This window comes from Giraffa tippelskirchi, chromosome 9 (assembly GCF_054371585.1).
Source record: "Giraffa tippelskirchi isolate mGirTip1 chromosome 9, T2T-mGirTip1v1.2.pri, whole genome shotgun sequence".
Taxonomy (NCBI): domain Eukaryota; kingdom Metazoa; phylum Chordata; class Mammalia; order Artiodactyla; family Giraffidae; genus Giraffa; species Giraffa tippelskirchi.
The window spans coordinates 160,987,468-161,002,520 of record NC_137283.1 but is presented as its reverse complement, the minus strand read 5'-3'; the positions used below and the strand labels follow the sequence as shown (position 1 = coordinate 161,002,520).

The window sequence follows — 15,053 nt, the reverse complement described above, 5'->3', positions numbered from 1 at the left end:
AAAGATGAGCTTTTACATAATTCAATTCCATAATTATTAAATGCTTATTACATGCAAGGTGCTATATGAGGTCAAGAAAGCAAAAAAAAAGATAAAAATCATCCAAATTCTTTTAAACCAGAAATGATTCCCTAACTCCAAGAATTCACAAATGAGTGAGAATTAAATACTTAAGTGCAGATACAAAATAAATAACTATAGTTTAAGGCAAACTATGTGGGAGATAAAATTTATAAAAATATATTAATATATTTTTCTACTTTTGGCATTAGAATAAGCTAGTGTATTTAAATACATAACAATACTAATGATAATAAAAACAGCAGTTGGTATTTATACCTACCACAGACCACAGATCAAACACTGTTCTAAATTCAACATGTATCACTTCATTTAATCCTTAAAACAAATGACAACTCTATGAGGTAGACATATAGATACAGTTAAAGAAACTGAGCTTACAGGGAGGTTAAGTAACTTGCCCAAGAGTTCATATCTGTTAAAACAGTTTTATGGGCTTCCGAGGTGGCTCGGTGGTAAAGACTCTGCCTGCCAATGCAGTACATATGGTTCAATTCCTGGGTCGAGAATATCCCATGGAGAAGGAAATGGCAACCCACCCCAGTATTCTTGCCTGAAAAAAATCCCATAGACAGAAGGACCTGGTAGGCTACAGGCCATGGGGTAGCAAAGAGTCAGACACGACTGAGCCCACAAGCACAATATAGCTTTATATCTCTTTTTTCTTACTAAGAATATTGATCAGCTATTATTTACTTTTCTATAGTAAACAGCAAGTATGCCTTTTCCCTTTGACGAACCTTAAATCTACCTTAATTACTTAGGTATTTTATTAACCTAACATTTATAAGTTATAGTTTTAAACTTCTGGTGTTTTAACCATTACAGATACTAAAATGCAGTTTTCTGTCAGCTCCACAATTTTAGAAAGATGATGAAAGTGAATACATAGACTGAGTCAGGAAGAATACGCACAAAGTGACGGACATGGACACATGGATAGAACTGGGGACTGACTACAATTGCAGAACTTTGAATGGAACTCCAAGATGGTTTATTTACTCTTTCCAGTTTTCTCTCTCCCCTGTCCTCATACCTTACTACACAAGAGATATCCAATTCCTCTGTGTGTGTATGTGTGTGTGTGTGTATTAAACTAAAGCTCAATAGCTTTCTCAGTCAGTCAGTTCAGTCGCTCAGTCGTGTCTGACTCTTCGTGACCCCATGGACCACAGCAAGCCAGGCCTCCCTGTCCATCACCAACTCCCGGAGTCCACTCAAACCCATGTCCGTCGAGTTGGTGACACCATCCAACCATCTCATCCTCTGTTGTCCCCTTCTCCTCCCATCTTCAATCTTTCCCAGCATCAGAGTCTTTTCAAATGAGTCAGCTCTTCGTGTCAGGTGGCCAAAGTATTGGAGTTTCAGCTTTAGCACCAGTCCTTCCAATGAACACTCAGAACTGATCTCCTTTAGGATGGAAATTGATCCTGTTTCAACCCCTTCCTTTTTTCCCATTGCCAGTGCATTGCGTTTCCTTGTCCCCCGGTACCGTCAGTTTCTCGGATGTACTGGTGTGTCTGTAGACACGGCCTCGCTTGCCTGGATCCCCCCCAAACCCCTCCCTAGTTCTCCTCTCTACAAACTTGGCAAACGCTAGCTCCTATTTGGCGTCCATCTGATTTCCCCAAAGCTGCTCTTTCCTGTATGTTTCCATAGCATTTGGATTTTTACATTTCTGTTAAAATGTATATTCTTTTCTTGTTCTTTTCTTTTTCTTGCACATCACACGTATGTCTTTTTCCCCAAGTCACTCAACTTCAGAAGGTAAAGACCATTCTGTGTTCAGTATCTGTACTTCTGGCACCTAGTACATTGCTGGGCACAGAGTACATACTCAGTAAGTGATTATTATCCAATCGATTTGACACAAATTAGCCTTAAAGGCAACATAGCTACCATCCACGAATCTTAAATAAAGTCACAAAGAATGAGGATAAGGAACTTTCAAATTTTCCCCACTTCATAAAAGTTGGCTTAAGGAAGCCTTTGTAGCAATAAAGGTGGTTACCTTGATATGAAAATCGGAAAGAAAATATTCTAAGTATTTTTCCAGTGCTTTTCTTGATATCCTTTTACAGGGCAAAGTACTGATTACCGATGTATTTTGGTAGATTCGGAGAAGCACTGTATTCAACTCGAAGAACACCAGGCGTTTCGTGCTATTTTCAAAGCGTGTGTGTGCCCCCCTATGCTCACCGTGATGTCCCTGATCCCAGCCTTAGCTCTCTGGACCAACTGGCCAGATGCATATTCTTCCCTTTCCTGACCCTAAGCCCTGCCCCGAGCTATAGGACACCCGTCTGTAGAAGGTAAAGAGGTAATCGTGTTTCCCTGCTAGTGCAGTTTGCCGGAAGGCAGAAGCTGATGTGTTTGCCATAGTGAGGGATGAGATTTGACTGCTTGCTAAATCCAAGGGCCTGTTGCCTGACTCACCACCAACCCACCTCCCCCCAAACCTGCCTTCCTGACCTGCCAACAGCTTGCCTGCTTCCTGCAATAACTGGCTGGGAGATACAGATGCTGACTCGCTGATAGCCCTTTGTCTGTATCTCCGGTTGCTTTCCAGCCTCATTGTTGCCATCTTTCTAACTCAAGCTCTCCCCCTTCCCACCTGTGTTACCCGAAGAGGACTTTATGGCTAGAGCTGGGTCCTCTAAGTTCTCCTCCCCGTTACTGGTGAAACCATCTCTCCAGAAGGAAAACCTGCTCAGGTCTCTCTCTCCTTAAAACCTTCTCAATAAACTTCATGTTGAGTCCAAATTATTCAGTTTGCAAATAAAATATTTCATGTGGAGAAAACTCTAATTTGAAAAGATATACGGACTGCAATGTTCGTTGCAGCACTGTTTACAATAGCCAAGACAAAGGAGCAACCTAAATGCCAATCTACAGTGAAACAATAAATATGTGGTACACACACACACACACACACACACACACACACACACACACACACTGGAATATTAAGGAGCCATAAAGAAGAATGAAATAATGCCACTTACAGCAACATGGATGGACCTAGAGATTATCATATTAAGTGAAATAAGTCAGACAAACATTGTACATCACTTAAATGTGCAATCTAAAAAAAAAAAAGATACAAATGAACTTATTTGTGAAACAGCAAAAGACTCACAGACATAGAAAATAATAAACTTACGGTTACTGAAGGGGATAGAGAAGATGGGTCCTGGGATGTGGGGGGAGAGATAACTAGGAGTTTAACATATATATATATATAATGAGTAAACAACAAGGACCTTCTGTATAGCACAGTGAACTATACTCAGTATCCTATAATAAACTACAGTATAATGGAAAAGAATCGGAGAAATAATACTTGTATATAGATAACTTAATCACTGTGCTGTACACTTGAAACTAACACAATATTGCAAATTAACTATATTTCATATAGAATTTTAAAAAGTACTTCATGGTCAGGCTTCTCTTTACATCGACCCACATCATCAGCCTCTTTCCAAGCTATCTAACTCAAGCGACTCGGAACTACTTGTGATTCTTCACATGCAACGTGATGTGGACCCATGCCTCTGAAGATGCTTTAACACGGCTACATGAAAACAGCGTGTAAGTATTCTCTCTGGTGATTTTCATTCTCTTCTCTTACATTGGGGACCACATCCATTCTTATAGAACTGTTCCCGTATCAATGTCTTACCTCAAACCTTTACAACAAGCCCAAGTTTTCAACCAACAACACATATTTACTTTGTTCTAAGGATTGCCCTAAGTGCTAGAGATCATAGGTGAGCAAAAATAAACAGGAGATCCTGCCCTCATAGTATAGGAGCATAGTGGCATATTCAGAGTATTAATAAAGTATAGCAATCAGTAATTATGAAAGCAAATAGGAAATTGAAGCTATAGTAAATGCTAAAAAGATGAGGAGCATGGTGCCACAAGAGTTCACCCTCAAGGGCTTGGGCAGCATCAGAAATGTCAAGGAAAGGATCTGTGAATAAAGAGACTCTTGAGCTGTGATCTGAGCTGTGCATAAGTTATTGATGAAAAGGGGGATAAAGAACATTCCGGGAGGAAGAAGAGCATGTATGAAGCCTGTGCTGGGGAGACACACAAGTGCTGTGTAAACTGAAAGGAGGTTGGTGGAGGAGGGGTCATGGTGGCCAGTGGAGGGGGCACAGACAGCTATGGCGAGTGTGGTATGAACTGAGGCACTACAGAAAATACCGAGGTCACGCTGCGCCCTCTGAAGAGAATAGGTGAATTTGAAAGGGGCACAGTTGGGTCTGGTTGGGTTAGATTCCTACTGTCCAAGGTTACTCTGGCTACATGGTGGAGTAGTGATTGGAGAGGGACAGAGTAAAAGATGTGTGCTTGGTCAATCAGTCATGTCCGACTCTTTGCGACCCCCATGGAGTGAGGCCTGCAAGGCTTCTCAGTCTGTGGGGATTCTCCAGGCAGGAATACTGGAGTAGGTTGCCATGCCCTCCTCCAGGGAATCTTCCAACCCAGGATCGAACTCAGGTCTCCTGCATTGTAGGCAGATTCTTTACCATCTGAGCCACCAGGGAAGCCCAATTAAAAGATAGGGGTGGAAGTATTAGAGTTTTGGTACTGAAGATAAAGATAAAAGGTCAGAGTTAAGAAATATTTGAGAGACAAAATTAACATGGCTTGGTGATGACCTGACTATGGAGGTGAGGAAGAAAGAACCATCAGGGACGGTTTCTAGATTTCTGACATACTCAAAAGCAGTACATTTAATATGATGTAGTTTAAGATGGAACATGACGCAGCATGAGCAGTTAATTTTGCAAAATGTTGAGGACGTGAGAATGTGGCTCAGATCTCGGATAGGAGGGAATGTGATTGATCACGGGACCCAGCTGATATACTTTGCAATGTAACCTTGTGTTCCAGTAGAGAACAAGCTGCCCACAGGCTGTTGCCAGCCAACGATTCTTAGGGAGGCAGAGACACCAGGCAGGCCCATTCTTGAGCTGCAGGGCCCACAACGAGGTGATTGCAGCTCAAGGACTGCTGACCACCTCGCCCTGCTCTTCTTAGAGCTGCAGGGCAGTATGAAGGCTTCCGTCCAACATCCTCCTCCCCTCCCCAGGCTCCTTCCTTTCTCTCACTGAGTGCTACTCTCACACATTTCTCGCATGCTTATCCTAGTCCTGGCATTCGATGTCTCGAGGACACAGGGACAGGATCAGCACTGATACTGGGAAATAATCATCATATGATACGTAGTAAAAATCAGCATATGAAACATTAGGCAGTGTATGATAACAGGTAAATTAAAACATAAAGATTGAAAGAAGCAAACTGGCAATTAATTTTAGCAGCTGGAGGTACAAATTAACACGTTTCTGTTAAACTGTAAATGTGTAATTCAAGAAAGCAATTTGAAGGAAATTAAGCAGATCATATAGGTTCAAGTCCTAAGCCTCTGAGAAAGAGTTCTGGCATGAGTCTCCAGGGATCTGATATCAGACAGTTAAAGGTGACAGCAAGTGACATTTTCTTAAGAAGAAAAGTTAAGTGGATGTTGATCATAGCAGAGTTCAGAACAATATATACATCTAATAGCTAAACATATATATATTTGAAAATTTTTATCATATATTTTACCTTTGTAGTAAAAAATATTTTTAACTGTATAAGTAATGAGCTTTTCCTAAAAGTATGGAAATCCCTCCTTCCTGCTCCCCCACAAAATGATGACACTTCCTTCTTATACTGAAAGAATGGGTTTTGCAAACTGAGGTATTCTTGCTCACTGATTTGATATGTGAATCTGTTTTCCATTGTTTTAATTCTAGAATATATCATTTTATACCCAGAGTTTTCATTTTTTTAATTTAGCACTAGATCATAAATATTTCCACTACATCGCTAGTCCAAAAAGTTATAATATCTCATAAGTGAATGTATTCACTTGATTTAATTAACTACCATCCAATTGTGGATATTTAGACTGCTTTCCCTTGTGGCTTCTCTTTTGACTCAGCTGGTAAAGAATCCACCTGCAATGAGGGAAACCTGGGTTCAATCGCTGAGTTGGGAAGATCCCCTGGAGAAGGGAAAGGCTACCCACTCCAGGATTCTGGCCTGGAGAATTCCATGGACTGTATAGTCCATGGGGTGGCAAAGAGTCAGACACGACTGAGCGATTTTCACTTCACTACACTGCTTTCAAGTGTTTGTTATAAAAAATGAACATCTTTCCATAAAGTTTGCCTTCATTATATCATTTCCTAAAATAGCCAGATAATGAGGTTATTTGATCAGAGAACATATCAGCTTTATGATGTCACAATAACAAAGATTCTCAGGTTGGATTAATATCAGTAGAAGAAACTGCTTATACAAGGGGGAAGTAAAATTGTATAAAAATAATAATAATAGCGTGTGGGACTTCTGCATCTGGACCTGATGGAGACATTGGTACAGAACTAGACTTCACATTAAAATCTAACTATAAAACTGGAAAAAATAAAAGAAATAACTGTTTTAGGATGAACATCAGAAATGCAGGATTGTAACCTTAAAACAACACGTCAGAAAGATTTAGGAGAGGAAAGTATTTATTAGTAATAAGGCAAAAGAAAACAGAACGTGATGTGGACTATATAAGTAGCCAAAACAAAAGGGAAAAGAGGAAGAAAATATATGTGTAATTTCTAATCACTTTTTTTTTTTTGCATATTGGAAAGGGGAATTTTACCAAAGACTACATATAGAGTGAGACCTTTCATTAAAATCTGTAATGACAAAATTTAAAAGAGCTGAAAAGCAGCAGTGAATTTCTATTTTTGTTGAAATTGGTCCAGTGTAAGATTGCAAGACCCACACTTTCTTTTCCGCAGTGACAAGTGTCCAAACTTGACCATCTAAATTTGATGGTAGCAGAGACTAAAAAGTTTAACACCTAACATCACAAGCAGAAACATCCAGATTTTCTCTGCTTAGTACAGAATTTCTTAGATCCTTGATTTTCTTGATTTTCAAACATATGTTTTAAGATACATAATTAAACATTATAAAATACATTTAACGTTAATAAGTTAGTTGCAAATATTTTAACTTGGTGTTCATTTTACTGCTTTGTGGTTCATTTACCTTTTTCTGTGTTAAGGTGTATATCAAAGAATGATTTCTGAATCTCATCTAATGACTCAAGACACCGCTTGGTTCTGTATTGCTAAATTACAGACAGCAACAAAAAGAGTAGGCAAAGACCAGATTATATTCAATCTTTAGTTCAGAAGTGGGATTTGCTTATATAAACAATAATGAAAGGCTGACAAATGGTGAACAGAATAAAATTTAATGTAAAGATTCCTTTTTGTAATATTTCATGTATTACTTTGCATATTGAATCAGATAGAAATGACTGATGAAACACTGTTTTATTAAATAAGCCATTTCTAAAGTATATTCATCATCAGAAAAATATGCTGGGATAATGAGAAAATGATATAAGTTTAGCTTGTATAATTTATTCCAAAACTCAAACAGTGGAAGGAAATGGGAAAATGAAAAAAGAAAACAAATAAACATCAGGCAAAGTCCTTGAAACAAAGCTGAATCATACCAAGAAATATAGAAAAAAATATAGATAAGCATATACATTTAAGTTATTCTTTAAGCAAGCCCTATTATAAATTAATATACCAAAATAAATGTGATTTAATCTGTTATGTAAGCCAAGCAAACTCCTTTCATTCAAAATGTATTGCAAAGTATTACATTTGAGTTAAATTTTGGATCAGCATTAGAGTATGATAAGCCTTCATCATATTCCTTAACATGAAATCACTGCTTCTGGGTTTCAGGCTGTCACAAAGGAACACACAAATCATATTAGTAAGAAGATCTGTATAGAGACAGAACTTCGAGTCTGATGTGGTACAGTTTAAGGCTTTTGGGCAAAGGTTGACAGTAAGTCCCAAAATCTTGAAGCCTAGTTAGGTACTTCTCACAATTATTAAAATTTTCTGAAAAGTTAAACAGGAGTTAGTAAAGATGTGAGAAACAAGATCATTGTTGGTGGAAGTGTAAATTGAACACAAACATACATGAATACACATATGCACAGAGGTCTAAGATTTACTAAACACAATACTTGGAAAATGGAAGGTACATAATTCAACTGGCCTAAAACAACTTCTTTCATCTTGAAAGGTTTTATCATTTTCTTATGCATGCATTCATTATGTAATGCATCATAGCTTTATACCACCTTTTTATACCACCTTTAAACACCTTTTCATCCTGTTATTTTATAGTGAGTGACTGTTAGTCGCTCAGTCGTGTCAGACTCTTTGTGACTCCATGGACTGTAGCCTGCCAGGCTCCTATGTCCATGGGATTCTCCGGGCAAGGATACTGGAGTGGGTTCCCATTCCCTTTCCAGGGGATCTTCCTGGCCCAGGGATCAAACCTAGGTCTTTTCCACTGCAGTTGGATTCTTTATTGTCTGAATCACCAGGGAAAAAACAACAACAAAAACAACAACTAATTTCTAATTAATTCACATGTATTTTGTAATGCAGGTGGTTTTCTCACCACTTGGAAAATGTCTGCTCACCTTTCAAATAGGTGTTTTATAACTGACTCAATTCAACTCTTCTATTTTTTTAAACATTTAGAGCCCATGATAATCTATGAAAGAGGTCAGAATACTCCACACCAGAAGTTGCCACTTCGGTACAAGGAGGATTTGGAGTTGAAGGTGAAAGAAACAACAAACTCAGGAGGAGCTTCCTGCTCTCCTATTTCCGCAGGAGACATACATTTCTCTTTTGTAAAGGAGATCTCCATTTATAAAAGTGTCTTCCTCTTCTACACCAAAAAGAGGAGAAGGCTGGAGACAACTCTTATCACCTGAGACACCCTGAGTCTGCATAACAGATCTCACTAAACAACTCCTATTTGGTGAACATATTTTTAGTCCCCTTCCCACAACTTGTTCCCTTCTACCTCAGAAGCCCAGCCCCCCTTTTTCTTTATTTAGTCGCTTTTCCCCATTTTATCATCCTTTAAACTAGACACCACGAAAAATGTCACATAACTCCCTGGAATCTAATAGACTCTTAGAGGTTTTCACTTCTTACTATGAGGCTTTTCTGTGTGTGCATAAAATGAACCTGTTCTTCTGTTAATCTGTCCTCTATCTGTCCTTAATTTGCACTCCTTGGTCACTAAACATAAGAGGGTAGAAGGAAGGCATTTTCCCTCCCTTCAGTTCAGTCGCTCAGTCGTGTCCGACTCTTTGCCACCCCATGAATTGCAGCACGCCAGGCCTCTCTGTCCATCACCAACTCCCGGAGTCTACCCAAACCCATGTCCATCGAGTCGGTGATGCCATCCAACCATCTCATCCTCTGTCGTCCCCTTCTCCTCCCGCCCCCAATCCTACCCAGCATTAGGGTCTTTTCCAATGAGTTAACCCTTCGCATGAGGTGGCCAAAGTATTGGAGTTTCAGCCTCAACATCAGACCTTCCAATGAACACCCAGGATTGATATCGTTTAGGATGGATTGATTGGATCTCCTGGCAGTCCAAGGGACTCTCAAGAGTCTTCTCCAACACCACAGTTCAAAAGCATCAATTCTGCGGCACTCAGCTTTCTTCACTGTCCAACTCTCACATCCATACATGACCACTGGAAAAACCATAGCCTTGACTAGACGGACTTTTGTTGGCAAAGTAATGTCTCTGCTTTTCAATATGCTATCTAGGTTGGCCATAACCTTCCTTCCAAGGAGTAAGCGTCTTTTAATTTCATGGCTGCAGTCACCATCAGCAGTGATTCTGGAGCCCCAAAAAATAAAGTATGACACTGTTTCCTCATCTATTTCCCATGAAGTGATGGGACCAGATGCCATGATCTTCGTTTTCTGAACGTTGAGCTTTAAGCCAACTTTTTCACTCTCCTCTTTCACCTTCATCAAGAGGCTCTTTAGTTCTTCTTCACTTTCTGCCATAAGGGTGGTGTCATCTGCATATCTGAGGTTATTGATATTTCTCCCGGCAATCTTGATTCCAGCTTGTGTTTCTTCCAGCCCAGCGTTTCTCATGATGTACTCTGCATATAAGTTAAATAAGCAGGGTGACAATATACAGCCTTGACGTACTCCTTTTCCTATTTGGAACCAGTCTGTTGTTCCCTCCATTACATTTATATAAATAACAAAACATGTCTAACCATATAGTTAACATATTTATTAACTCTATTCTAAAGAATCCAAATTTTTTTTCCCATAGAAACAAAAATTTGAATGATAGTTGCCGGTGGCTGGAAGAGCTGAGGAATAGAAAGCTGCCTTATGGGCACAGAGCTTTAGTTTTACAAGATGAAAGGATTCTGGAGATTGGGTTGTGCAACAAGGGATGTACTTGAAGGGTGGCAGAATATGCCATGACAAATATGCCCTTTGGGAAAAGGATTATTTTGAGCTAAAGGTGCTTGAAAAATAGCAAATGCAGGAAAAATACTCTGAATTTCCTTCTTTTACTTAAAAGCAGGCAGTGAAATTCCGATGTGAAAGAGGTCCTCCTAGAACAGGTAAGGAAGATTCTTATCATCAAGGACAAGAAGTTGAGAATGAGAGAATGCTAATCAAACAGACCTTATTAAAATAATTCCTATCCTCCTTTAGCCTTCTCACATAGTTTAATTACTTTTCCACACTTTCCTCTCTTTGTTCAACTTACCATAAAAGAATGTAGGCTCCACCCTTTCCTTAGGTCTTTATTCCTTATGAGGTGCACAACAGCGCATGAAACTTACATAAACTTGTTTTGCTTCCCTCTTATTAATCTGTCAATTTAATTCTCAAGCCCAACCAGAAAACCATAAGAGGATAGAGGTAAAATGTGCCTCAGCTACCTACTACTGAACTATGCACTTAAAAACTGTTAAGGTGGAAAATTGTATGTTACATATATTCTATCATTTTGTAATGATACAGCAATAACACTGCATCAACACTTATAGACAAGTCACTAGCATAATAAAATTGTTTTAGGAAAAAAAGTTCATTATTTCCTAACATTTTAAAAATAATTTTAACATATTTTTAAAAAGAAGAATAGCATATTTTTTAAAAGAATATTGCTCCATTAAAAACAAACACACACACACACACACACAAAAAACCTTCACAAACAAGCTTGAAAACATCATGGGGACTAGAAGAGCTCCAGATATAAAAAGTGAGAGTAAGTGTCAATGTAATCGTCTCAAGAATGGTTCAGTTACTAGAAGAAAGATAATCAATCAACCAAACCAGAAGTCCTTTGCTAACTGGAAATTCCCTTATCCAAATACTGAATTAGGAACAATTTCCAAGACCCCAGAGGGCTAGCAAACTGGCTCTGGTGAGGCAACCAAAGGAAACTAATTAATATTAAAACTAGTGAGAGGAAGACTGCAGAACCCATTCTTCTGGGGAATCATGAGAAATTCAACACATTTTCAGTAGGCCATGCAGGAAACATTTAAAGGCCTGGCCCCCAAGCCTGAATAAAGCTCTAGAAAGAGGAACTGGATAAAAATGAAGTGTTGATTAAATCTTCCTTTTATAAATCATCCAAAAATGACTTTTAAAAAATAAGAAATTATTTGAAAAGTTATTAGAGTTACAAATCATGGATTTTCACATGGAGAAGACTATTGCCAAGCAAATAGTTCATTTGGAATCACCTATATTTATTTGAGCACAAAGATTAAAAAAAAAAAAAAAGAAGAAATAGTGTTTATGTGCAGAAGAGAGAGGTACAGTCCCAAAGAGAAAAACATTTAAATACTAAACCCACAGCACAGGATGCTTCATTCTACACACTTGCTCCTGTTATGAGAAAAATGTATGCAGAAGCTTGTCCTTCACAGATGTTAATTATCAGAATAATGTGAGCTACATTGTTCTCATTTTCCTTTAAGCAGCAAGTCCCAGAAGGAACTAAAGAATGCAATAGATGTGGTGAAAATAATTTGTAAATGCTGGTAACACATGTTGACCATCAAAATAATTTTAAACCAAATACAGCAAAAATTTTGTTCAATTTCATTCGACCATTAATAATGAAATTTAGAAGCAACCAGCCCACATAGGTCAGAATACTGATATGACATATCCAGATTTTACAATTAGTTATTAAAATGATTGACTAAAAAAACTGCTTTTCTTAAATAGCTTTACTTTTCTCTAAAACCCATCTCTTAATAAGGCAGAAAGGAAATTTAGTCAAAGAAAAAAAATAAAATTTTCAGTTTTTCTAATGCCCAAGAATATCATCATACGGTATTCTGAGTTAAAATCTCAGACAACTAAAATGTGTTTTAAAAATACATATGTTTTCTGTAACATGTTATGGAAAAAACTCAAAATGAACTTTTTGGCCAACCCAACATGCTTTCATCATATTCAATGACCCAACCACCATGAGGGTAATGATTTAGATGCTGCATGCATGAAAGTGTTATTTGTTCAGTCTTGTCTGACTTTCTGCGATCCCATGGACTGTAGCCCGCCAGGCTCCTCTGTCCATGGAATTCTCCAGGCAAGAATACTGGAGTGGGTAGCCATTCCCTTCTCCAGGAATGCAGCATGCCTAACACCTAATCAGTGCTGGGCAAACTGTAGACACTCAGTAAGTACTTATTGAATGAAATACAATAAGACAGTGAAAAGCAAAGCATAAATTAACTGCATTAACTTTAATCATGAAGGCCTACCTTAGATGGCAGAAGCAGGGATGTAAGTGCAGCTCTAAAGACAGCAGTGAAAAGACCCTGTTGCTCTAGGTCTCTCTCATTCTCTAAACTATCCGTCTTCCATGGTGCATTATAGTCGGCACCCTCTTTTAGGTTTGAGCAATGAACGAAATTCAGTTTGGAAGAACAAGAAGCAGTCCTCTATTGAAATTAACACTGAACAGGTGAGTTTTAATAGTCAGTAGAGTAAGACAAAATGAAGCAGTGTAAAAATAAAGCAGGAGAGATCATTGGAACAGCCACAGAGGTGCTTAATGAACATTTCCTGAATAAATGAGTAAGTTAATGAATAAACAAAGGAGAGAGGAGAATGGAACTGTTGGAAGTGAGGGCAGAGAGATAGTGTCAGTGGCAGCTAGACAGGGGGGCTTTCCATGTTTTCAGCCTCTCTTCCCAACTTCATCTCCTCCGTGGCCCTCCTCCAGCAAAGTGGTCCAAATAACCACACGCTTGATAAGTAAGAGTTCTTTTAACATAGGACCTCCACTTTCCCCTAACCCCTATACCGCTCTCACACTTTGATCTATACTCCCATCCTTCAATCCTTTCTGTCTAAAAAATGTGGATGGCGTAGACATCCACAGACAAACAGTCTCTCTTAGTTAGTCCCCCGCTTCACCCGGGACAGGCAGGGTGTACTGCCTGGTACTGAGCTCTGGAGAAACACCCCGTCCCTGGAGCACAGGGGACAGGGAGGGGCGCCGTTTTAAAGAGAATGACCGAGGATGGTGCTTTGATGAGCCAGACCACACCCCTGAAGGTGGTGAGAACTTGAACAAGAGTTAGGGGAAAAGCGTTCCTGGTGGAGCCCTGTGGGTGAATGGGAACAGAGTCCAGGGTCACAGGAAATGAAATAAAAAGCTGTAAACCCATCAGTGACTCCAAGTGATTTCCAGTCTGGCTGCCCAACAGAGCTCAAGCATCTCCCCATGGATCTCCCCATGGACCTGTGGGGGTTTGAAATGTTAATCCCTGATCATCCAGGCACTTGAATTTGGTTTCCTCTCTTTGAACTTTGCTTTCAGTTTAAGTCCATCAAAAGTAATCCAATCAAACCAGAAAATGCATTAGGGTTGTTATATGGACTGGGGGCAAGGAAGTGGGAGGAGAGGCAAAAAGTGATTCACAATGTTAATCAGCCAGCTGTGAACCACTGGGGCTTCTGAAGGCACACATGTCCTTCCTTCCATTTACTCTTGTCACAGAAATGATACTCACATCCCCCGCTTTTTAGCATTCCACACTGTACTGATTTTGTATTAAAATCCAATCTGAATAAATAAGAATTAAAAAGAACCATAAGAGAATCTAAGGTCCAAACTATGGCTGAAGTGATAAAGGTGGCTTTCCATTAGCTAAAATCTGGACTTGATCCTGTTTTCTTTAAAAAGTAGGCTGAAGTTATACATGCAAATGTCTATTAAATATTCCATTACTCTTTCAATAAAAAATAGATTTAATATGTTTATACTCCATCTGCTAGAAACTCTCATCAGATTTTGATTGAGATGGATGAATATTTTTGTGCTGATAAAATAATCTTATAAAGCAAAATAAATGACAAAATATGTACATTAATTACACAAAATTTAGACTTTTGATAAAGTAGTTTGTTAGCCAATTGATTTCCCAAGCACATTTTCTCTACTAACTTTATGGCTCACAGTGGGGCAGGCTTTAGATTTATGGCTTCAAAAATACAGGTAATTTTGCACTATTCTAAGTTACTTACTTCATTCCATTTGTGACTAATTGTACCCACTGCACAAAGGACTCTATCACCGACTTCCACTGCGCCTAATAAATTGCAAACTTCCAAAGTGTGATGGATGAAAGAATGCTCAGAATAAACAAGTGAAGAGAGCGTGTGTATAATACCCAGTTTAATCTACTTTTCTTCAACTGTATTAATTTCTGAGAGACATTATATTGTGTACCTGTCAGAGTAGGTACCTTGATACGCTTACATGAAAAAAAAAAGTATATTATGTGGTGAATCTATCAAATTGTGTCTCCAAAGGCATATAAGTAAGTTCTGCCTCCAGTCCAGTCTTCACCTTGTGTTGGAAGCTCCTGTTTTGTGTGACTCGTGTAAAGACAATAGGGACGGGGCATTTCTGTACCCAGATGTGTCTGCTCATGTGTATCTCATCATTTCTTGTTTGTTTTTCTAAATCTGCTGACTAGTACCGAT

At 38.8% G+C, this 15,053-nt stretch overlaps 1 protein-coding gene and 1 long non-coding RNA gene across 11 annotated transcripts in view; both read right to left on the bottom strand.

Moving 5' to 3' along the window:
- Positions 1–15,053, bottom strand: part of PACRG (parkin coregulated) — a 523,593-nt gene that overhangs the window by 426,726 nt on the left and 81,814 nt on the right. The window lies entirely within an intron of this gene.
- LOC145519758 (uncharacterized) lies at positions 1,778–14,478 on the bottom strand. Its single transcript, XR_014063873.1, has 2 exons — positions 11,236–14,478; positions 1,778–3,039 (listed from the first exon to the last, which is right to left on the bottom strand). It is a non-coding gene; the product is annotated as an uncharacterized LOC145519758 (long non-coding RNA).